The sequence below is a fragment of the Marmota flaviventris genome, chromosome 20, assembly GCF_047511675.1.
Source record: "Marmota flaviventris isolate mMarFla1 chromosome 20, mMarFla1.hap1, whole genome shotgun sequence".
In the NCBI taxonomy this organism is placed as follows: domain Eukaryota; kingdom Metazoa; phylum Chordata; class Mammalia; order Rodentia; family Sciuridae; genus Marmota; species Marmota flaviventris.
In genome coordinates this window covers 22,308,100-22,331,983 of record NC_092517.1, presented here as the reverse complement: position 1 = coordinate 22,331,983, position 23,884 = coordinate 22,308,100, and the positions used below count along the sequence as shown (strand labels likewise).

The window sequence follows — 23,884 nt, the reverse complement described above, 5'->3', positions numbered from 1 at the left end:
ATATAAGCTGGAGTATTATCAATTTCAATCTGTAAAGGACATCCTAATGCTGCATAAGTAGCTAGACAGTGATAAATAACATGCTGAGTATTTTCTTTTACACAGGCAGTGGCAAAAAGGAATCTAGAGTAAGTATCAACAATAACATGAACTTAACACAGTTTGCCAAGTGGACCGATGTGAGTTACATCCATTTGCTATAACTGATTTGGTCATAAACCATGGGATTAACCCCGGTTGGTGAAGATACAATATTGTGAGATTTGATGAACAATTAGACAAGTTTTTCCCCAGGAATATTAATTTTTTTATGTAAAGTAGAAGCATTCTGATGATGTAAAAAATGTGACCCTTGTGCACAATCATATAAAGATATTTATTCACAAATGGCAACAAGTTTATCAATCTTATCATTACCTGATTCTAAAAGACCTGGAAGATTAGAATGTGCCCTTATATGGCTAATGAAACATGGATGGTGACACATTTGAATTGTCTTTTATAAGGTCTGAAACAAATTAAATAACTCTTGCAATGGTGTGTTCCCAGTAGTTGATGTTTCAATATTTTTTGTGACTCCAACTGCAACATAAACTATAAGAATAAATATGGATTGGCTCATTTGCAAAATGAATTAAAGCACAAACGAGAGCTTAAATTTCTGCTCATTCTGCAGAAGTATATGATGTCTGTATTATCTCTGTATAAACATGGCTATAGAAACCTGCTTTTCCTGAACTCAATCCATCAGCAAATACTGTTAGTTATCCAACTATTTTTTAACACATACAGTTTTGGGAAAAATAAATGTAGTCACAGAGTAAACTGAATAATTTTCTCATGAAGGTAATGGCTTTCCATTTGGCGAGGGAAATTAGCAAAAGCTATCTGCCAAGTATTAGAAGATTACCAAAGCCAATCATGCTCTTGAGAAGAAAAAGGTGCAACAATAATATTAGGCTATGACCCAACTATCTGCAAAACTCGTGTTCTTCCTTAAGTAACTAAATGAGCAATAAAGGCCATGGTATGACTTTTGAGGAGAATGAGGTAGGCAAGGCCACTCAATAATTCCCAAATATTGCCATATTGCTCCTGTAGGAGTATGAAGAGTGGGAAATGTCAATCAATATATAGGTTTTTGTGGATTAATTCTAGTAAGCTGTGCAGTAATCATGGCAGATTCAACTTTTTCATGGCAATTCTTTCTTCTGACAAAGTTGATGAGAAGGTAGAGAAGAATGTTCCTGTGAAGTCTAAAACAAACAACACAAATCTGCAGTGGCTAGTTTTAAAGTTGGTCACAGCCAATGAATATCACCTAGTAACTTTTAGAGGTCATGTGCCTTGGACAATTTAATGTGCCTCAGGGAGCTGCAATAGTTCCCAAGTTTAAATCTAAATCTCTAGGACTATATAGAATAGTCTACCCCAAAGAGTAGAATACACATTTTACTCCAGTGTGTAGGAAACATTGTCCAGGACTTCCCATTTTAAATCCATAAAAATGTCAATAAATTTAAAAGCACTGAAATTATGACAAGTACCTTTTGTAACTACAATGAAATTAAGTTTAAAAAAACATAAAATTTAAAAAAAACTGCTAACATGTAGCAATTAGACAGTGTATTCTTAGAAAGAAAAAAAGAAAAAAAAAACAAGAAAATAGTTTAAGTGGATAAATAGAAGACCCCCAAGTAATTCACAGGTGGCTCCTTGAACCTTAGTGAGGCCCTACCTCAAAATACAACATAAAAATGGCTGGGGATAGGTCTCAGTGGTAAAGTTCTCCTGGGTAAAACCCCAGTACAAGTAAAAACAAATAAAAAACAACAAAGAAAACCGCTGGAGGGCTATGCACATGTCAGACAAAATCAGCTGTAACAGAAATTGTTAGATAGAGTCAAGAACATGATATATACTTGTAATTACATATATTAAAATATATATACATATGCATATTTATGATAAAAATTAAAATATATAATACATATCAATAAAGGGGGCAATCTCACAAACTAAGTTATAAATGTATACATGTCAAAAAAACAATGCTCCAAAATATGTGAAGTGAAAACTCTCAGGATTAAAGGAAGAAAAATATCTCAAAAAAGGGGTGGATAATTTGTGGTATCCCATTTTCAAGAATGAATGAAATGTCTAGCAGAAAGTCCATGTAAAACAAAATAAAACAACTTGAACAACAATATAACTATACTAGGTCTAGAGGACTATATAGAATATTCTTCCCCGAAGAGTAGAATACACTTTTTACTCCAGTGTGTAGGAAACATTGTACAGAGCTTGCGATTTTAAAGCCATAAAAATGTCAATGAATTTTAAAGCACTGAAATTAGGACAAGTATCTTTTGTAACTACAATGAACTAAAGTTAATAAAACAGAAAATTTAAAAATTTACAAACATGTAGTAAATAGACAGTGTACTCTTTAGGAAGAAGGAAAAGAAAAAAAATAGAAACTAGTTTAGGTGGATAAAAATGAAAATCAAACATGAAAAATGAAAGCAAACATGGCAAAACTGATGAGTTGCAGATAAAGCAGCCCTGAGAAAAAAATTCATAACCATAAAGGCCTACATTGTAAAAGAAAAACTGCCCAAACAAAAACCTAAATTTACACAGTAACTAGAGAAAGAGAAGCAAGCTGTAATCAAATTGCACAGAGGATAAATTTTAATAAAGAATAGAGCAAGCATAAAACAAATAGACAAAAGAATTAAGAAAACAAACTGGATTGTTCAAAAGATTTACAAAATTGATTGTTCAATTAACCAAGCAAAAGAGAGAGAGAGAGAGAGAGAGAGAGAGAGAGAGAGAGAGAGAGAGAGAACTCAAGTTAATAAATAACAAAAAAAAGTGAGACCATCAAAACAGACTCCACAAAAAAATTAGAAAAATTTAAGGGCATATTATGAACAACTGAATGTGAAAAAATTTTTTACATAACATCCATCAAAACTGACTTAGACATAGAAAATCTCAAAAGACTTAATTAGAGATCGAATCAGTAAAAAAAAACACAATAGTAACATCCATATCAGAGCTGGTCATGGTTGGTGTACACCTGTATCCCAGTGACTTGGGAGGCCAAGGCAGGAAGATCGTGAGTTCAAAGCCAGCCTCAGCAAAAGCAAGGTGCTGAGCAACTCAGTGAGACCCTATCTCTAAATAAAATACAAAATAGGGCTGGGGATGTGGCTCAGGAGTCAAGGGCCCTGGAGTTCAATCCCTGGTACCCAACAACAACAACAAAATTCCATATTAGAAATGTGAAGTGAAACTATCAAACTATATCTAACTCTAAAAACAGATAGATGGCTTTGCATGAATTAAATCCTAAGGTCTCTATGAAAGAATGATTTAAGTAAAAAAGTTCAGCATTTGTGCAGGATATATCACCAATCAATCAATACAATTTTTGTACCTGAACAATAAATATTCAAAGCAAAATTACTTTAAAAAATTCCATTTTTGGTAGTATCAAACATTAAATACATAGCAAAAAATTTACAAACAAATATGTCTTGTAAACAGAAAATACTATAGAAAAAGTTTAAAAGAATAAATAGGCATTGACTATTTATTGATAAGATTAATGTTGCTGAAATGGTAAAATGCAAATTGATTTACATACCAATGTAAACCTTACCAAAATTCCCACATGCCATTTTTGAAAAAGATGTAATAGTAAGCCTAAAGTGAATATGAAAGTTCAGTCAAACTCAAATACCAAATACAGTTTGTTTGTTTGTTTATTTTCAATAAAAATATAAAGAACAAAATTGGGAGACTCATACATCCCAATTTTAAAGCTCATTATAAAGTTTCAGTACTCAAAGTAACTGGATCCCTATTCCTCACCCTGTTAAAAATCAATTCAAAATGGGTAAAAGACCTGACTGTGAAACTACAAAATAAACAAGGGAAAGCAATTTAAGACTCTTGTAAGGACAACAAATGTTTTGGACAGAATATTGAAATCACAAAAAAATAAAAATTAAAAATTCCATTAAACTAAAAAGTTGACGAACAGCAAAGAAAAAAAAAAGGGGGGGGGGAGGGAATCCTTATAAAATGGGAGAAAATCTTTGCCCAGTATGTGTTTGATACAATCTTCATATTTAGAATATGTAAAGAACAAAAAAAAATCATAACACCAAACAAACAATCAAAAACTAAGTAATGCCATTCAAGTGGGCAAACGAAGTAGACAGTTTTTCAAAAGAAACAAAAAGTTCCAGCAAACATGAAGAAAAATATTCAATATAATTAGCCTTCTGGAAAATGCAAATAAAAAATACAATGAGGAAGACTGGGGAAATAACTCAGTAGGTAGAGTGCTTGCCTTGCATGTGCAAGACCCTGGGTTCAGTCCCCAGTACCAGAGGAAAAAAAATACATGAGGTATCATCAATCCCAGTAAGAATGGATAAATTAGAAAAGTGACAAACACGATGTGGACATGGAAAAAAATCAACACTTATGCACGGGTGTGTGCAAGTAAATTGGGTAGCTGATATGAAAAACTGTGCATATTACTCAAAAAACTAACAATAGCTGGGATCATGGCACATGACTAATCCCATATATTTAAGAAGCTAAAGAAGGAGGATTGCAAGTTTAAGGCCAGCTTGTGCAAGTTCAAGTTCAAACAGTGCAAAACCCTGTCTCCAATAAAAAAGAAATATGCTGGAGGCCAGGAATGGTGATAAATGCCTGTAAAGTAGGCAACTTGGGAGACCACAGGAGGAGGATCCTAAATTTGCTGCGAGGATAGGAAACTTAATGTAATGCTCTCTCAAAATAAATAAATAAAATAATAATAATAATAATAATAATAATAATAATAATAATAATAAGGCACTATGATGTAGTCTAATTGTCAAATGTTTGCCAAGCACATGAGCCTTTGGTTAAGTCTTTTGTATCTCAACTAAATAATACTAAAATAGAATTACCTTGTGATTCTGGTATCCCACTTGGGAGTATGTAATGAACAAGTATGAAACCTTCATCTGATACCTGGATGCCCATGTTTATTGAGGCACATCCCAATTGAAAACATATAGAATCACCTAGGAATTCTGGGGCAGATGGATAAAGAAAATATGGCATATACGTATGCATACATCCATAAAAATCAAATCCTGCCACCTGCAAACAATTGGGTGAAATTGGAGGGTAGAGTGGTAAAATGAAACAAAACCAGACACATAAATACAAACACTGCATGCTGTCCCTAATGTAGGGGAGGCTAAACTTGAATTTAGGTTGATGATTTTTAAAGGTTAAAAAGTGGAGGTGGGAAATGAGAAAGGGATTTCATCAGTGGATGTGGCATATGTGTTAAAATACCATGCAGAGACCCTTTATTATGTATATATAGTACATCTTCATGAAAGCTATTTTCAAAATGTTACTGTAATCAGTACTGAGTCACACTTACAAAATGATTAAATGGAATAACATTCCAGGCGTGGTTGTGGATGCCTATAGTACCAGCAACTCAGGGGACTGAGGAAGGAGAATTGACAATTTGAGGTCACCCTTGGGAACATAGCAAGATATTGTCTCAAAACTAATAATAATAATAATAATAATAATAATAATAATAATAATAAACTGGGGATAAATCTCAGTGGTAGAGAGTTCCTAGATTCAAATTCATTACTGCAAAAAGAAATAAGTAAATGGAATAGAATTTAGAAATATATCCTTATATTTATGGTCGATTATTTTTCAAGGAGAATGCCAAAACATTATATGAAAAATGTTTTAATATCATCTGGAACAACTATCCATATAAAACTTGGAACACAATCTCAAACACTATCTCACACTTTACACAATTAATTTTAAATGGAAGAAAAGTGTAAATATGAGAATTGGGACTACAAGATTCTTGGCAGAAAACATGTAAAAATCTCAAAACCCTGAATTGAACAAAAGATTCTTAGAAAAGACAAATTTTCTTTGTTTCTTTTTGGTACCAGGGATTGAACACAGGGGAGCTTAACTACTGAGCAACATTCCCAGCCCTTTAAAAAAAATTTACTTAAAGACCAATTGCTAAGTCTGGCTTTGAACATGTGATCCTCCTGCCTCAGCCTCCCAAACTGCTAGGATTATAGGCATGTGCCAAAAGATACTGCTTATAATGCCACATATTTAGAAAGTATCTACAGGATTTTAGATATGAGGTTTATGATATGGCATAATAAATTTTGTGAAGGGTAAAGAAAAATATATTTATAATTTAGCCAATATGTTTTTTTTTTTTTTTTAACTATAGACTTCATCTAGGCTTCCATATATACTATTTGAAATTTCAAATTTCACTGTCCCCAATGGGGGCTTCTATCAGAAAAACTCCAACCACATTTACCTTGTATAAGTCAAACCTGGACATCCATTTTTCTTAATCTATACACTTAAATAAAATTGAAATTTCCCAAGAGTAAAGATTATTCCTCTGGAGCCAAATGATCCATAGCATTGTGTGGAATCATATTAGCTGAAGGGCTATTAACTAATTAACTTCTGACCCCAAATAACATCTGTATACTTGTCGCTTCTTCATGTACTCATGAATGTATTGTTGACTCAAAAAAAGAGAAATCTTATAATTTTGTGGGCATATTTTTTAACAAATTATTAATTATCATGAAAAGGTTCTCATTTTCACCGAACTTACAGAAGTGTCAACAGAGTCAAGATTAAGCCTATTACATTGAGAAATGTCTTTGTTCCTTCAATAATTATTTGTTGGTACTGAAAATTGAACTCAGGGGTGCTTTACTCCTGAGCTACATCTCCAGTGCCTTTCTTCATTTTTAAATTTTATTTTTTATTTTTGAATTTCAGTTACACATAACATTAAGGTTTATTTTGACATGAAATCATACCACTTTTAAATGGGGATTATTCTATCTGAGTGGCATGATTAAAATAAATACAAATATTATATAGCCATAACCACATCCAAAGTAATGAAAATTTCCTCAAATGTTTTTATGACTTTTATTCTTCTAGCTATTACACAAAGGACGCTGATCCTTTTTTAAATTTTATTTTTGTATATGATGTGAGGTACGTATCCAAATACATTTTTTCTTCTTGTGGATATCTAGTCATCTCAGGGACATTTTTGATTTAGCTTTTACTCTTGAAAAATATAAGCAGTGTGTGTGTGTGTGTGTGTGTGTGTGTGTGTGTGTGTGTGTGTAATCCCTCTGAACACCAGTTACAAATTGCTGCCCATGCAGGTCAGGCGAATTGCTGCCCACACATTTACAAATTGCGGCCCACAACCTGCAAAGTCAGCTTAACTTAAGGGCACCCATGTGAATTTCCAGGGACACAAAATAAAACATAGACACACTTTACCTTTACACAAGCTTTAGGACTTCTTCTCTGCTCTTGGCCTCAGCCCCCCCAAAAGGGAAGGCAAGAGAAAAATCACTAGAGGCTGGTGAGAAAGTGACCACATTCAGAAGAGAGCTTTTATTGGAGGACTCTTGTTCTTAGAAAGTTCTATTCAAAAAAGGCCAGAGGAGCAGGGTTACAAGGACCAAGAGGGTAAGTCAACCATCATGAGTAATGCCTACATCTGAAGACCTGCCTCTCGATCTAAGCTGGGACAACGCCCAAGTCACCACAAATGTAGTGACTGGTCAGAGCCTCCTGCTTCAGGACTGAAAGGCATGGGTCACTCCGAAGGGCTTCCCACATATCCGTCCTCCTTTCTTTGAAAAAGCAGGTGATGGGTCATTATTTTGAGTCCCTGAATTCTTCTTCTAGGGGCACAACATCCTACAATTACAACACAAGAGAGAATAAGTAGCAACGAGAACAATACAAGGATATACCATGCAGAGTGTTTAAGAATGTTTCCAGGGTTAAAGCTGTTTAATTCTTTGACTATTTGATCAGCTAAAGAAGTAGGATCTGAAAAATGAATCTTACGTTTTTGTATCTTGAATCTGATGATGCAGCTCCAAAAGATCCAAGCATTATTCTGCCAAATATCCAACAAATGGTTTTGAAGCTTCTTCCAATACCATTAAGAAGCATTGCATTTGGCAGCAGTAACACACACATACTTAGAGCTAGCATGACATTTAAGTCTTTCCTTGAATTTCAAAGTGGAAAGTTCATTATCTATATTCATGACAGCAGTCTCTAAGGCATTTAGCTTGGTCTCATTCCTTTCATCAACATTTATTTGATTGTGAAGAGCCTTGGAAGTATTCTGAGCCAAATAATTATGAAAATTTGCATGTTGAATATTTGAGATATGGCCACTAAAACTGTCACCATGGAAGCAATAAAAGAAACCAAGGGAACAACTCTCACTATTATGAGTCCAAGAGGACACTTAGGTCTCGGTAGCTGGGCGTGTATTTGTTGTAAGACTTGAAAAGCAGCATCAGCCTACCATGGCTCTGAAAAATTTCCTGGTAATAAGACAAAGGAGGGCTGATGGATCATCATCGTTCCTTTTTCTCTATTATTTCTGGTGATACAATTAGTTAAATTATATTTACTATATGTTACAAGATATCTATCATCTTCCCTTTTAACTTTTACATTTCCTGTAATTAAAACATAAGGAAATTGAACACAGGCCCATAAGCCATAGCAAGAACCTTACTGTTACAGTTGTTGCCTACAAAGTCTGGTAAAGGTTTGTCAGTAAAATGTAAGAATTCTGAGGCAACAATTAAGTGCCAAACATCTTTCTGAATGCCACCTTCCCTGAAGGTAAGGATGCTACTAACAAATCCTCCAGGATTCATGGCATTACCCTTGCATAACTGCCTTTTGTCAATTTTAGGAGACCAGTCCAAAATATACCCACCATTTCTCCACACCTTATGCTGTACTTGAAAAGTACAAGTAAAATTTAAAGTTTCTAGTATTAACGATAAAAATGAAAAAGAGATGGAGGGTGCCAGATCTCTAGACTCTGGAGTATAAGCAATTAAAAACAGGCTTATTGGCAATTTTGCCTTGAGCATAGTGGTAGGATTATGATGTCTACCCCCCCCAATGGTATGGGGTACTATGAGAATATGAGCACAAATCACAGATTTATACATATTTCAATACAGCCCATCAACAAACTAAACATTAAATTTAAAAGAAAAAAAAAATCTCTATTGTTTAGGTCAAGCCCTAGCTACCAGAGATCCAGGGTTCCTGAAGGATGAGTGGCTCAGGTGAAAGAAGAGGAGACAGGACTATAGTTGCAAGTTATGAGCAGCCTTCAGAAGTACCTGTTGCCCCTAGAGGGGCCTTTATTTTTAAACATTTTTTACAAGTGTTTTTTCATGTAGTTAACAGATAGCTTCAAAGCTCAAAATTTCTTTGATTTACGTAATTTTTAAGAGTTACAATATTTTCAGACATATATGAATTACCTAAGATATTGAGTACATTGTTTAAAATATTTTCCTGTAACCTTTGCCAATCACGATTAAACTTTTACATTTTCACCTCAATCAATAAGTGCTGGAATACACAACTCAACTATATGTATCTTGACCTATTTTTAACTTTTAACTTTAAAGCATACGTATAATTATATCATTAACCTTTAACTTTAAAGCATACCTATGATTATTGGTAAGCTTTCTTACTTCTCAAGACCCAATAAAACACTTAAAGTAGTTATAGCCTATTACTTAAAAGCACTTTTCTGAAGTGCTTCTAAAATGTATGTATATTAATTTTATATTATTCTATTTTTAATTTCAAAGGTAATTTTCTTTTTCATATGACCTATTTAACTTCTTTCTTTAAGAGTTTCTTTGATATTTTTTCAAAATACAACTATTCTTTTTTTAAAGAAAGAGAGAGAGAGAGAGATAATTTTTTAATATTTATTTTTTAGTTCTCGGCAGACACAACATCTTTGTTTGTATGTGGTGCTGAGGATCGAACCCGGGCCGCACGTGTGCCAGGCGAGCACACTACTGCTTGAGCCACATCCCCAGCCCCCAAATACAACTATTCTTATGTTTTTGTAATATTTAACAAAAGAGCAGGCTCTTCAACACAACCCATTTACCATTAATATTAACAATGTGTTTTCCATGTTTATCATGAATTCCTGTGAAAGGCAAAGGAGGGCCTGTTAGTGGGGGGAAATGTATGTTGCACAGATTGTAGATTTAGAATGTGAGGCTTAGTGCAAATTGTTAAGTTTTTCTCAAGAACCTTGAGATCTGTAATATTTTCTTCATAAATTCTTGAGAAATAACACTACTGTTTGTATCCTGAGAGATATTAAAACACATCTCCAGGCATGCCTTAATTGTATCTTTAGTCTCATTTTGGGAATTTTCCTGCCATTTCAGTCAATGTGTACTTTTATTATTGATTGATGTATACCCTATTATCCATATCATGAGTATCATAAACAATACATTTAACCTTCCCCATGGTTTCAGTTTCCAAATGGTGTAGCTCTGCCATGGCATCCCCCATGCTGTGACCCTGTCAGACAGAGGGTGCAGGAAAAACTTAACCACATTATCTATAAGACACCAGCTATTTTCCATATGACTTTTGTGGAACTTGTGATTGAATCTTGAGTTCCAGCCTATAGTGGGTCAATTAATTGTCACTGGATAACAAGTCATTCTAGAACTTATTGGCTCACTCGACCCCTGAGCCAAATCCCCAGCAGAATTTTGTATTTTATTTAAAGAAAGAGCTTTCACTGATTTGCTTAGCACTTCTCCCTTGCTGAAGCTGGCATTGAACTCATGACCCTTCTGCTTCACCCTTCCAGGACCCTGGGATTACAGGAGTGCACCACTGCACTCAGCTCTGTTCACAATTTTAATGCCAGCATCCCTCTTTGCCTTATCAACTATTTTTATGCTATATTTCAAATGGATGCAGTATTTCTAATTTTTCCTCCAAGAACTGGATGGCAGTTTATAGATTTTGCTTTCTCTTTGTGAGCATTTCACATGAGAAAAAAGCAGACACAATGAGTTTATTAAAAATGACATGAAGGAAGAAAAAGGTGACACTTTAAAGAGAGAGAATGTGTCATCTCTGTAAAGAGAAGAGCATGGCTCTCTTTCTCTCCAATTTTATTAGAGATCTAAAAAACATTCTAAAGAATCCTGCCCAGGTACACTTCTTGACTTTGGACTGACAGCAGGATAATATCAAACTCTCAAGTATCCAGTGCCATGAAAACTTTAGGTTAATTAGCCTCATGTTCATGATTTATAATTGAATTCTTAATAATAAACGCTTGCAGATTTTATGGTTAGTAGGAATTATCTTTATTTCCCTGAGTTCCAGAATCTGGTCTTTAACAAGATCACGAAAGTCTCCCCTTTAGTGTAACTTGCGTTCCTCTTACAAACATTATTTTGAAACTGCATTTCTCCTGCAGATAATAGTTTGTCAAATAATGTAACACATCCTGTCCAGTTAATCCAGAAAGGGTGCAAGTAAATTTCTTCTTGGAAAATAAAGCATAGTGTCAATGTGTTGAGCCTATTTATTTATTTATTATGCTGTGTGTTGAAATCAGAGCTAGTCAACCACTGAGCTACATCACCAGCTCCTTTTTTATATTTTATTTACATACAAGATCTCATTGATTTGCTTAGTGCCTGGCTGAAACTTCGCTGAGACTGGCTCTAAATTCATGATTCTCCTGTCTCGCCCTCCCAAGCTGCTGGGAATTCAGGTATGTGGCACCATGCCCAACCTACCATATACCTTAAAGGTACTTCAGTTATTTTACCAGGTTCTGTAAAAAATACTACAAGGAAAATATAAATGTAGTCTTTTCTATGAACTAATGAGTCCAATTTTTTAGATACATACCCAGAATTACTACTGTTGAATCATATGACATTTTTATTTTAACTTATTGAAGAACCTTAATACTACTTTCAAAAATAGCTTTATTCAATTTATATTCTCACCAGCATTTTTACAAGTGAATCATTATATCCATGCTCATATGCTCTGGATTACCTACTATACCTACTATGTTTCAGATTTTTATGTTTTACTTCTAAATATTTTACTTATTTATTTACTAGTCATAGATAGACAAATAACTTTTATTTTATTTATTTGTTTTTTATGTGGTTCTGATGCTTGAACACAGTGCCTCCCATGTGCTAGGGAAGCACTCTATAACTGAGCCAGAACCCCAGCCCCTATCTTTCAGATTTTTATTATAGGCATTCTGACAAGACTGCATAGGGTGAAGTAAAGTTTTCATTTGACTGATGCATTAAATTTCTGAGGCAAGTGTGTTATATTCCAGGCTGCCAAGTAGCTAGAAGAAGAGTGTACTGTATTTTCTATGGTGAAACAGGAATCTGTGATTTCTAACACATTTTTAACACTACTGCTGCAAATTTTAGTTTTTGGAAGTAGTTACAAACAATGTAAATCCAACTATTTGTAATGTATGAATATTTGCACATGCTCAGTCTCTGTTGCTTATAGAAATTGGATGTTTAGGATATACTCCCTGGAACAGAAGTCACTAATTTTAGATGCTCAGTACATGGAGAAACTACTTCTCAAAACAACTGGAAGGCCTGGAATTATTACTGGAGTGAACAAGGGTAGGTCAGGCCTCATAAAGTGCTCAAATATTATTGAGTCTATCGGTAGTTTGTTTAATTTTCCCCTTTGGTACCTATAATTGAGTTGAGAGAGAAGCAATTCTTCCAGCAACAGAAGTTAGCAAAACCACTGGAACTTAGGCCTAGTGCAGGAAAGGGGTGCCCTTTCTCTAGAAACTTCCAGATGACTGGGAGAAAAAAGTAACAATTGGCATTTTGAACATCATTCTCAGAAAACTCCATAAAGAGTAGCAGAAATATCTGAGGGGTTCACAATTCGGAATTCATTTTTTTTAATTTGTTGATCATTTTATTATGGAGTCACTAGAGTTCCTTTTATAGTCTGAATACTATGAAATAATTAAATATGTAACGTAAAATATTTTCTCCTGCACAGCAACTTGTTTTTTTTTTTTTTTTTTTTTTAATATTTTCACATGTATGACCTCCTCAGCAGCAACATCAATGTTTATAGCAGCCCAATTTGCAATAGCTAGACTATGGACCAACCTAGGTGGTTCCCGAAAAATGAATGGATAAAGAAAATGTGGTATATATAATCAATGGAATATTAGTCAGGTTGAAAGTAGGCTAAAATTATGGCATTTTCTGGTAAATGGTTGGAGTTGGAGAATATCATGCTAAGTGAAATAAGCCAGTCTCACAAAACCAAAGACAAATGTTTTCTCTATTATGCTGATGTTAATTCAGGAGGGAGGGGGCACTGGGGCAGAATAGCTTTGCCTTACATTAGGTTGAGGGAAGTGATGGGAGGGAGGGGAGAGGGATGTGGGAATAGGAAAGATAGTAGTAGATTGAAACAGACATCATTACTGTATGTATATATTTGACTACAAGACTAATATGATTCTGCAACATGTACACTCAGAAAAATGAGAAATGATATCCCATCCAAGTATGATATACCAAAGTGTATATATATATATATATATATATATATATATATATATATATATATATGCATTCTACTGTCATGGGGATGAAAAAGGGTCTGGGGATGTGGCTTAGTGGTTAAGAACCCCTTGTACTAAAATGAGTGAGCGAGAAAATAGGGAAGACAAATCAGAAGGCAGGATGGATCCACACAATTCCAACAAGTTTCCCATAATCCCTGCCCTCATTACCAAGTACTTAGGGTCTGTGTGATATTTGTCCATCTGTGAAAATTTGAAAAAAAAATATTTTTCTTATGATCTGAAGACATAAAAATGGACTTGCAAATTTCTACCAGGCATGGTAGAATGGGTTGGAAACAGTAGTCACATCCTATAGAATTCCAAAGTCGTTACTTTAATTGAACCACTTCAGCTGAGTTCCCATCAAATGTGACTGCCATTGGGGTAACGGTTCAGACACAACATTCCTCCAGTATTAGATGAGTGTGAGGTCAGCCTGGGCAACCGAGTCCACCACTGTCTCAAGAAAGAAAAAAAAAAGGGGTGAGCCTTGTGAGGGTGTAGCTCAGTGGTAAAACAGGCTTGGGTTCAATCCCCTTTGGAGACCAGTGACAGTGATTGGGAGACAAGTTTCTGAGATGGAGGTCTCTAATGATGTAATGGCAGTGGCATGCTAGGTGACTGGAAAAGTTTCTATGCAAAAGTATAGGATTCCTGGTTGCTATGGCAATGCTCTCCATGGGGGTGACTCTGTTGTGGGAGACTTTTCAGCTTTGACCCTATTCTCAGGCACAAAGTTCCTTGCTAAGTCAACCACAATGTTTCACCAGTTCCACTGCTTTAAAGGATGCTTTAAACTAACTTTAAAGGATGGACTTTCTTGAGAGCTGCACAGTGCTATAACATTGCACATTCCAACTATAGAGTGTAACTCAGGAAATAGCTGCATACTGTTGCTAACTGTGTAACTTTCATAAATACAAAGAATAATGCTTGCATAGTCTTTAATGTGATCAATGAAAGATATAAAATAAAGATTGCTGGTGTAATTCTTTTTTTTTTAGAGAGAGTGAGAGGATTTTTAATATTTGTTTATTTATATTTTTAGTTTTTGGTGGACACAACATCTTGTATTTTATTTATATGTGGTGCTGAGTATCAAACCTAGTGCCCCACGCATGCCAGGTGAGCGCGCTACCACTTGAGCTACATCCCCACCTCCCCCCCCCCCAGGATAATTCTTTAGACCTGCTGCTCCATCATAGAGCAGTGCCCCACCCGATCCCAGATGTTGTATCTTCTGCGTGTGTGACTCTTTCTTTTTTCCAATGTCCCATCAAACCTTGCCAGAACCTGCTAGTTTGCTCACGCTTGTCACAGCAATCCCCAGTAGCAAAAATAAATAAATAAACACCATCAATCTCTAATTAAATCACTTCATATGTTTTTTGATATGTTAAAACAAGGTATATGGAAACTAAAAATTCCTATAAAATCTGATGTGCTTCTCAGAATATTTAATAGTCTAACATTTTCTAATTCGTTAAATATGGAAAAATCAGAGTTCTATCTGGGCATCCTGAAATGTTTAAACACAGTCACTGATAATCACAGAGGAAAAAATAAAACACCAACTACAGAAACACAGATATTCTCTATCTCAACATTTGCCTTGGGTAGATTTCTGCTACTTTGATGATCTGGTCCCATCTGTAAGTATCCATACCCAATACCAAATATAATGAAAATTACTAATCCTATCTAATCAACAACTGGTATATATTTTGGCCTCAGAATTGGCTAATATTTTCTGTTTTCTCTACTTCAAAAGCATTCTAATGCAAATTGTCCTTATCACTAACAGGACCAAATAAATTTTCAGACTACTCATCAGCTTCTCACAAATAACCTGAGCAGAGACTCACAGTATCACATTTTTGCAGGAGCACATCATAAATTGCTGACATCCTCCTCCAAGTTTGCTTGACACACTCCTTGAAGACAAGAAAATCTGACATCTTTTAGACTGCACTGGACCAGGTGGTAACGTGTTCTTCACTTATCAGTTTCACTTGAGCTCCCCAATGACATCATCTACAAATCAGAGACCTCCATATGGAATTCCTCCACCCAAAGGTTCTGAAAAGACAGGCACTTTTATCACCTTCAGAAACTCCTGCACAATAGAAGCTTTCACAAACTCTTTATGATAAGGACATTATGGCCACTTGTGATGACTACGAATTACTGAGGGTTCCCAGAGCAGGAAGCTGCTCCTCATGGACCTTGCTATATTATTTTTTTTAAACCATACACTTGATTTGTATTGAATTGGTGAATTTTACAGAGTTCTTGAATTAATAAACCATGCCTGAGAATCCAAAGAAGAAAACAATATAATGGACAAGCCCATCCACCCATCATACGGTTTATTAAAACTTGGTTCCTAATGCATTTTTCTTTGGAGTACTAGGAATTAAACTCAGTGGAACTCAACCACTCAGCCACCTCCCAGCCTTCTTTTTTTATTTATTATTTGAGTTACTTCTTAGAGACAGGGTCTCACTGAGTTCTTTACTCCTTATTATCCAGGGAGGCCACCTTACAAATCACAACCCTTGGGCTAAGGTTGTGGCTCAGTGGTTGACAATGTGCCTAGCATGTGTGAGGCACTGGGTTTGATTCATAGGGAAAATATATATAATTTTTAATAAAAATGAAAAGATGGGCTGGGGATGTGGCACAAATGGTAGCATGCTCACCTGGCATGCGTGGGGTGCTGGGTTCAATCCTCAGCACCACATAAAAATAAAATAAAGATGTTGTGTCCACTGAAAACTAAAAATAAATATTAAAAATTTCTTTCTCTCTTTAAAAAAAAGTGAAAAAAAGTCACAATCCTCCTGCCTCAGAATCTTGAGCCACTGGTATTTCATGTGTATGCCACAGCACCTGGGGATTCTCAAGAATTTTGAGAATTTCAGAGTCTTTCATAAAATTTTAACAATAGTGGAATCTAAGCCTGCTGCAAGCCTTTAAAACTTCTAGTACACTGTACCATTAAATAAACCTCTCCATGTTTATCTCAGTTTGTTCCACATAAGCATCACACTACAAAAGTTTGTAATAAAATGCATACATGAAGGAAAATATGTGATTCAAGGTCCAAGAGGTTACTTGTTACTATGTTTGGCCCCCAAATTATATCTTTGGTATGACAAAGAATATTTTAATTCTCATATAATCACTGTACATCCTCACTATTTGCTCAGCTACAAACCCGAATCCATCAGAAGGTAGCCATCCACCTGCCAGCTCACATGACAACACTATTGTCCAAAAGGGACAGGCAGGTCCTATCAGGAGATTCTGTAGCCCTCCTAGGAGTCTGATTCCTACACTGATGTACTCACCAAGACTGAACTCCTACAAAGAATGCACACACCCCAGGAGAGTTGCATTCACTCCAGTCCCTCACACTGCCCAGGAACAAGCCTGCAACTACTGACTTTGGCAAATGGATTTATTACAAAGAAGTCCAGACTGCATCAAGTGCTCACACACCTCTATGCAATATTTCTACTAAATCAAAAATGTAAAACTAGGAAATTGCCACACTGACTCATTAGCTGCAAAGAAAATTTTTGGAAATCCTGGGAAGCATTTAAAACTATCTTTTAAAGATGAAGTTTTACTGGATGGCTTACGCTGTATTTATCAAAAACAGAAGGGCCACAGCACACTCTTTTGGCCTTCCTCTCCAAATGAACACCGAGACACAGCAAAAGCCTGGAACATAGATAGCAGTGACAATCAACCCATCTTTGGCATGTTGGCAAACTTCAATATTTGGACACAAGTATGTAAGGAACTCTTACCAATGATCACACAAGATCCATGGCACCTGAATAGGTTGTAGGTGAGGTTTTGCTCAGGATTCTTTGAATCCTTAGGATAAGTAACTGAATCCTTTAGCATGAGCAGAAACAGCCCTCTCCACAGCAAGTACAGCACAATATCACCTGATTGGAGGCTGTAGCTTTATTAGTGATGTAGGGCACATGAGGATAGACACCCAAGGAATGTTCCAGGAGCACATTGATTAGCTGCAGGGTTCTGAGGGGTATCACTTAATTTTTTTTGGATCACTGCTTGGAATTTCATTGATCTTTATTTACATCCAGTGGGACAGGGATGGAGGTTTATATTTTTTGTAGGGGTATACATAAAGGTGTTTTTTTGTTGTTTTGATTAGTTCACAGAAAGTGCTTTGTGTATGAATTGTAAGATTGGTCAGAGGTCTTCCAAGCTTTGCCACAAAAGCAGAAGTCTGTTATAACCCACATTGAGATCTTTGCAAAATCTTTTTCCTGACATTCTGTTGAAAGAAAATTATAGTGAAGGTCTCTTGAGAAGCTTTTTTAAGATTATTTGGTGGAGAAGGGAGTGCCGCTATATTAGGACATCAGACTGGGATGCTCCTTACCAAGCCTTTGGTCATGTAGTGTGTATTAAGAAAACCATCACACAATTTCCCCAGGACTACTGAGGTACTCTAAACACAGAGAGAAATCAAGCCTGGGTTTTCTGGCATATTCCACCTAAGTATTATTCATGGGGAGAAAACCTAAGTTGGATATAGTTTTTTTTTTTAAATTCACTGGTATAAAAGACCTTTAAGAAGGAAGAGATTAGCTGCAATTGTGGAGGAAACACCAGCAGAGCTACATCTGCTGATGTGGTTATCAGTGGGGTCCACACTCACAGCAGCAGCAAACTCACCACCTGAGCTATGGAGCGTTCAGTGCTAGAATGCCTGCCTAGCATGCACAAGGCAGGATTCAGTCCCCAGAACTGGGAAAAGAAAAGAGAATGCAACTCAAGTATAGGGCAAAATATATTTTGAGAAAGTGCCTCTCCAAACAATATACACAAATGACATTATTTTATAATGCTCTTTAATGTGCCTACATACAGCACAATACATGAGCCTTAGAACAAGCACAAGTGACAAGAGTGGTGGTCCCAGAGTCATCAACAGATCAATAAGCAATCAAGGAAAAGGAAGAGGCCAGCTACAGGGTACATAGACACATCCCTATGGTCCCAGCTGCCAGCCTCACCCCATCTCAAAAAATAACAAGTAAAAGGACTATGGAGAAACTCAGTGGTAGAGCACTCCTGGGTGAAATGTGAACAAAGAAAGAGAGGAAAGAAGTTCAGAAGAGCCATTTCACCAATCTGTACCAAAGGCTGGAGTGGAGAGGTCTAAACTAACATACACAATATGTAATTAAACATTAGACTCAAAAGACTTAAAATACAGGAAAATAGAATCTAACAATAAGAGAGATTTAACCCAGGAAAATGGAATCTAACAATAAGAGAGATTTAACCCAGCAAAAAACATGTTGCTTTCAAATCTTCATGCTGATGCAATGCTCCTCTCCAACCCAGGGTGAATTTTTGTTACCTCTGAATAGATAAAAGAAAAAAGAAATGAAGGCACACACCATTTTCACACACCTACAGTGGTTATCTCAAAATAAATAAATAAAATGAAATACAATAAAATTTACCTCAAGTCTGAACAAGTTCAAATGGATCTGAAACAAGCAAAGGTCTCAACACATTTCTACATACACAACTTTTCTCCAGTGTGATTTCTTAAATGCTGTTCAAAGGTACCTGGAAAGTTTAAAGTGTTACTGCAATTTTTAAAGAGAGAAAAAGGATTTTCACCGATGTAAATTCTTTTATGCCTTTGGAGAAAACTCTGAAAGCTGAATACTGCCCCACATGGCTTATCCTCAGCATTTTCTACAGTATGAGTCCTTTCATACAACTGAACAAAACTAGAATGGCTGAACCCTTTATATTTCTTACTTGCATAGGATTTATTCTTTTTATTCCAAAACAATATTCCCAGTCTTTAGGGAAAAAAATGAGGAAACTAGAAGATTTCCCACATTTCTCACATTCACAGGGTTTCTCTGCATGAGTATTTTCATATATAAGAAAGGAAACGAAGCTGACAAAATGTAGCAAATCCCCCAAATTCAGAGGGTTTGTTTTTCAATGTGAATTAAATGCCTTTGAAGGCAACAGGGAAAATGGAATGATTTGTGATATTTTTCACATTAAAAGAGTTATTCAGTTGGATGTGGTGGTGTATGCCTTTAATTCCTGAGACTTGAGAGGCTGATTCTGAAGAATCAATGTTGGAGGCTAGCCTCAGCACCTTAGGAAGACCCTAAGAAACTCATCAATTCCCTGTCTCAAAATAAAAAGTAAAAAAGAACTGGAATGTAGCTCAGTGGCAGAGCACCACCAGACTAAATCCCCAGTGGGTCTCCATGTCTTTCTGTCTGTCTGTCTGTCTCTCTCTCTCTCTCTCTCTCTCACACACACACACACACACACACACACACACACACACACACACACACACACATTTTCAGTGGTGTGAGCCCTTTCTTGTCTTTGAGGATGACATGAAATATTGATTTACCATATTTCACATTCAAAGGATTTTTCTCCAGTAAACTTCCTATATGTATATGAGTGAAACAATAATAACAGAAGAGTTTACCAATTGTTTTCATGCATATGATTTCTATGCAGTATGTGTTATTTCACATGTGTGAAGCAGACAAGATGTGGCAAAGGCTTCTCCACGTTGTTGACATTCATTGGGCTTCTCTCCAGTATACATTCTTCCATGTCTGTGAAGGTCACTGGATCTAGCAAAGGCTTTTCCACACTGCTTACATTCTCAGGGCTTCTCTCCAGTATGACTTTGTTCATGTGAGTGAAGGTTAGAGGACTGAGTGAAGGCTTTGACACACTGCTTACATTCATAGGGCTTCTCTCCAGTATGAATGTGTTTATATATCCAAAGGTAAAAGGCACTAGTGTAGGCTTTCCACATTGTTTGCATTCCTAGGGCTTCTCTCCAGTATGTGTTCTTCCATGTTTATGAAGTTGACGGGATGTAGCAAAGGCTTTGCCACACTGCTTACATTCATAAGGCTTCTCTCCAGTATGAGTTCTTTCATGTATGTGAAGGTCACCAGATCTAGCAAAGGCTTTGCCACACTGCTTACATTCATAGGGCTTCTCTCCAGCATGCACTCTTCCATGTATTTGAAGTTCACTGGATCTAGCAAAGGCTTTGCCACACTGCTTACAATCACAGGGCTTCTCTCCAGTATGACTCTGTTCATGTGAGTGAAGGTGAGAGGACTGAGTGAAGGCATTCCCACACTGCTTATATTCATAAGGCTTCTCTCCAGTATGAGTTCGTTCATGTATCTGAAGGTAAGAGGCAGTAGTAAAGGCTTTTCCACATTGTTCACATTCATACGTCTTTTCTCTGGTATGCATTCTTCCATGTATGTGAAGATGATGGGATGAAGCAAATGTTTCTCCACATTGTTGACATCCAAAGGGTTTCTTTATAGTATGTGTTCTTCCATGAATCTGAAGGTAACTAGATGTAGCAAAGGCTTTTCCACACTGCTTACATTCATAGGGCTTCTCTCCAGTGTGTGTTCTTCCATGTCTGTCAAGCTGATGGGACATAGCAAAGGCTTTTCCACATTGTTTGCATTCATAAGGCTTCTCTCCAGTTTGTGTTCTTCCATGTGTATGAAGCTGATGGGATGTTGCAAAGGCTTTTCCACACTACTTACATACATAGGGCTTCTCTCCAGTATGAGTTCTTACATGTGTGTGAAGGTCACCAGATCTAGCAAAGGCTTTACCACACTGCTTACATTCATAGGGCTTCTCTCCAGTATGAGTTCTTTCATGTATGTGAAGGCCACCAGATCTATCAAAGGCTTTGCCACACTGCTTACATTCATAGGGCTTCTCTCCAGTATGTGTTTTCTGATGTGTTCTAAGTAATCTGGGATAAGCAAAGTCTTTCCCACATACCTTACATTTGAAATGTGCATTCCCTGTGTGTGTGATCCTGTGCTTTTGAAGACTTGTGTGTGAAATAAAGGTTTGACCATCTTGTTTACATTCATAGAGTTTCTCTCCAGAATGAGTTCTTTCATGTCTTCTAAATAAAGAGGAGAAATGAAAGGCTTTCCCACATACCTCACATTGAAAAGTTTTACCTCCACTGTGTGTTATCATGTGTCTTTGAACACCTGGGAGAGAAGAAGAGGCTTCACCACATTGTTGACATTCATAGGGTTGCCACCCAGTATGAGTTTCTTCATGTCTTTGAATGTCATTGGAACAACTGATGACTTTCCCACATAGTGTACTTTCATATGGTCTCTCTCCAGTTTGTAACAACATTTGTGTGTGAACACTTTTGAGAGAAACCAGAGATTTCCTATATTGTTTAAATTCACATGGCTTCTCTTCACATTCCTCATGCTTATAGTATTTGTGTCCAGAGTGAGATGTGATGTGCCTATGAAGGAATGAAGGACATATGAAATCTTTTGCACACATAATGAAGTCACATGGATATACTCTATTAAAATTTTTGTTTGTTTGATTAAGAATTGGAATCAATTTGAAGGTTTCCCCACACTATTCTGTGGGGAAAGTTTGAAGTTTACCATAGGACTTCTTTGAAGAAGAAGTGACTAGCACATAATTGATACCTAACTCATTCACAATTTTCTATTTATTTATAGGTCTTTACATTTCTACCAACATCAGGTAAAGGCTAGATTTTCTGACTTGTTAAAGTTGCCTGAAAATAAACAGATTGAAAGGAAACAGTCCTTTGCAACACAGCTTCTCTATGGCTATTATTCAAATAGTGATATTTAAATATGCAATTTCACAGTACTTTTTGCATGTCAAATCCTTTGAAAAGACTGAATACCTGTTAGAGATAAGTATATATTTCTGGTAAAAAATATTATAAGAATAAATACATTTCAAATTATGCATTCTTCTTCTGTTGCTTTGCTTTAAAAATTATATGACAGTTCTCAGATTCCCTCACGAATTCCTCTTGTGAGTACAGTTACCTTAGGTTACTCCCAGAATATTCAATATGATCTTCAGTGGTCTTGTCTTGCCACTTGTTTCCTAAAATGAGAGAACATAACAATCTTTATGAATATTTAGGAGCTAGAAGTGCTTTGCCAAATTGTAGGTGCATTTATGCTTCAATAATTCACCAACTGATTTCCTTTTCACCTTCTACATAAATGACCAAAATAAACATGAGTTCTCTATTTGATTAATTTTAAAACCAACATTATTACCTATAGAAGCCAGGTTTCTGAGGACTTCCAGCATCACATCTCTGTAAAGGCTCTTCTGGGAAGCATCCAGAAAAGCCCACTCCTCCTTGGTGAAGTTCACAGCCACATCCTCAAAGGTCACTGAGATCTAAAATATACCACAAATGTATAGTGGAGGCCAGGAGAGATTGACAGCATGAGAAATCTGCACTCAACATACATGATGTTCACACGATTCCCTGGCCTCCTGATTAATTCCACAATTTGGTCCATCAAATATTTACTGCACTCAATTTCTTACACCCATTCCAACACTAGAAATTGGGTACTCAGAAGGCAAACATCATAGTGATTTATACCCTTCCTTTGGTGAGTTCACAGGAAGCAAGACAGGCTTCCATATCTCTCCTAACTTCTTTAATGGTTGCACCTCTATTACATGTCCTAGAAACGTCCTGTGTGGTACAGAGCTAATATAAGCACTTCTGATAGTACTTATCTTTAGAAACGAAAGGTGATGAGTAGAAAAATGCAGGAATCACGAAACTAAGCATTTGAGAGAGATTCTGCCTACTACAATGGCTCCCTGTACCTACAAGTTTAATATAGGCAACATGGTATTTACTGATGTCTTGTTTCCTCTGAAAGTCTATCGTTCTATACTTAAAAAAATGCCTAGAACCAGCCCCCACTCCCATCCTCTGGGCATGGGGTCACTAAGGAGACTCCTTCATAGGCAACATTTAGACAACATTTCACACAGGTGGTCACAAAGTGTTAACTGGAGATTGAGCTCATTCTGTGTGATTACACCAAGAACAACTAGAAGTTTGCAGGTGCTTTACTCCAGAACAAATTTAGTCAACTAGCTTACTATTAAATGACCAAAAGAAACATGAGTTCTCTATTTGATTAAGTTAATTTATTTATTAATAAACACAACAATTTGAAAATTTCTTGTGGTTACTGTCAAAGCAGAATGGGGTAAGTAGAAAGATGGCATGTGTCTTATAAATAACTCAATGACCCAAAAATGTCACCTTGTCTAAATAACAGCCTTACAAAGTTTTATAACTCTCAAAACAATCTTCTTAATAAACCGTAG

General features: G+C 36.1%; 1 pseudogene; it reads right to left on the bottom strand.

Annotated features, from left to right (window-relative positions):
* The window catches only part of LOC139703063 (zinc finger protein 431-like), a 51,925-nt pseudogene that overhangs the window by 14,372 nt on the left and 13,669 nt on the right, over nt 1-23,884 (bottom strand).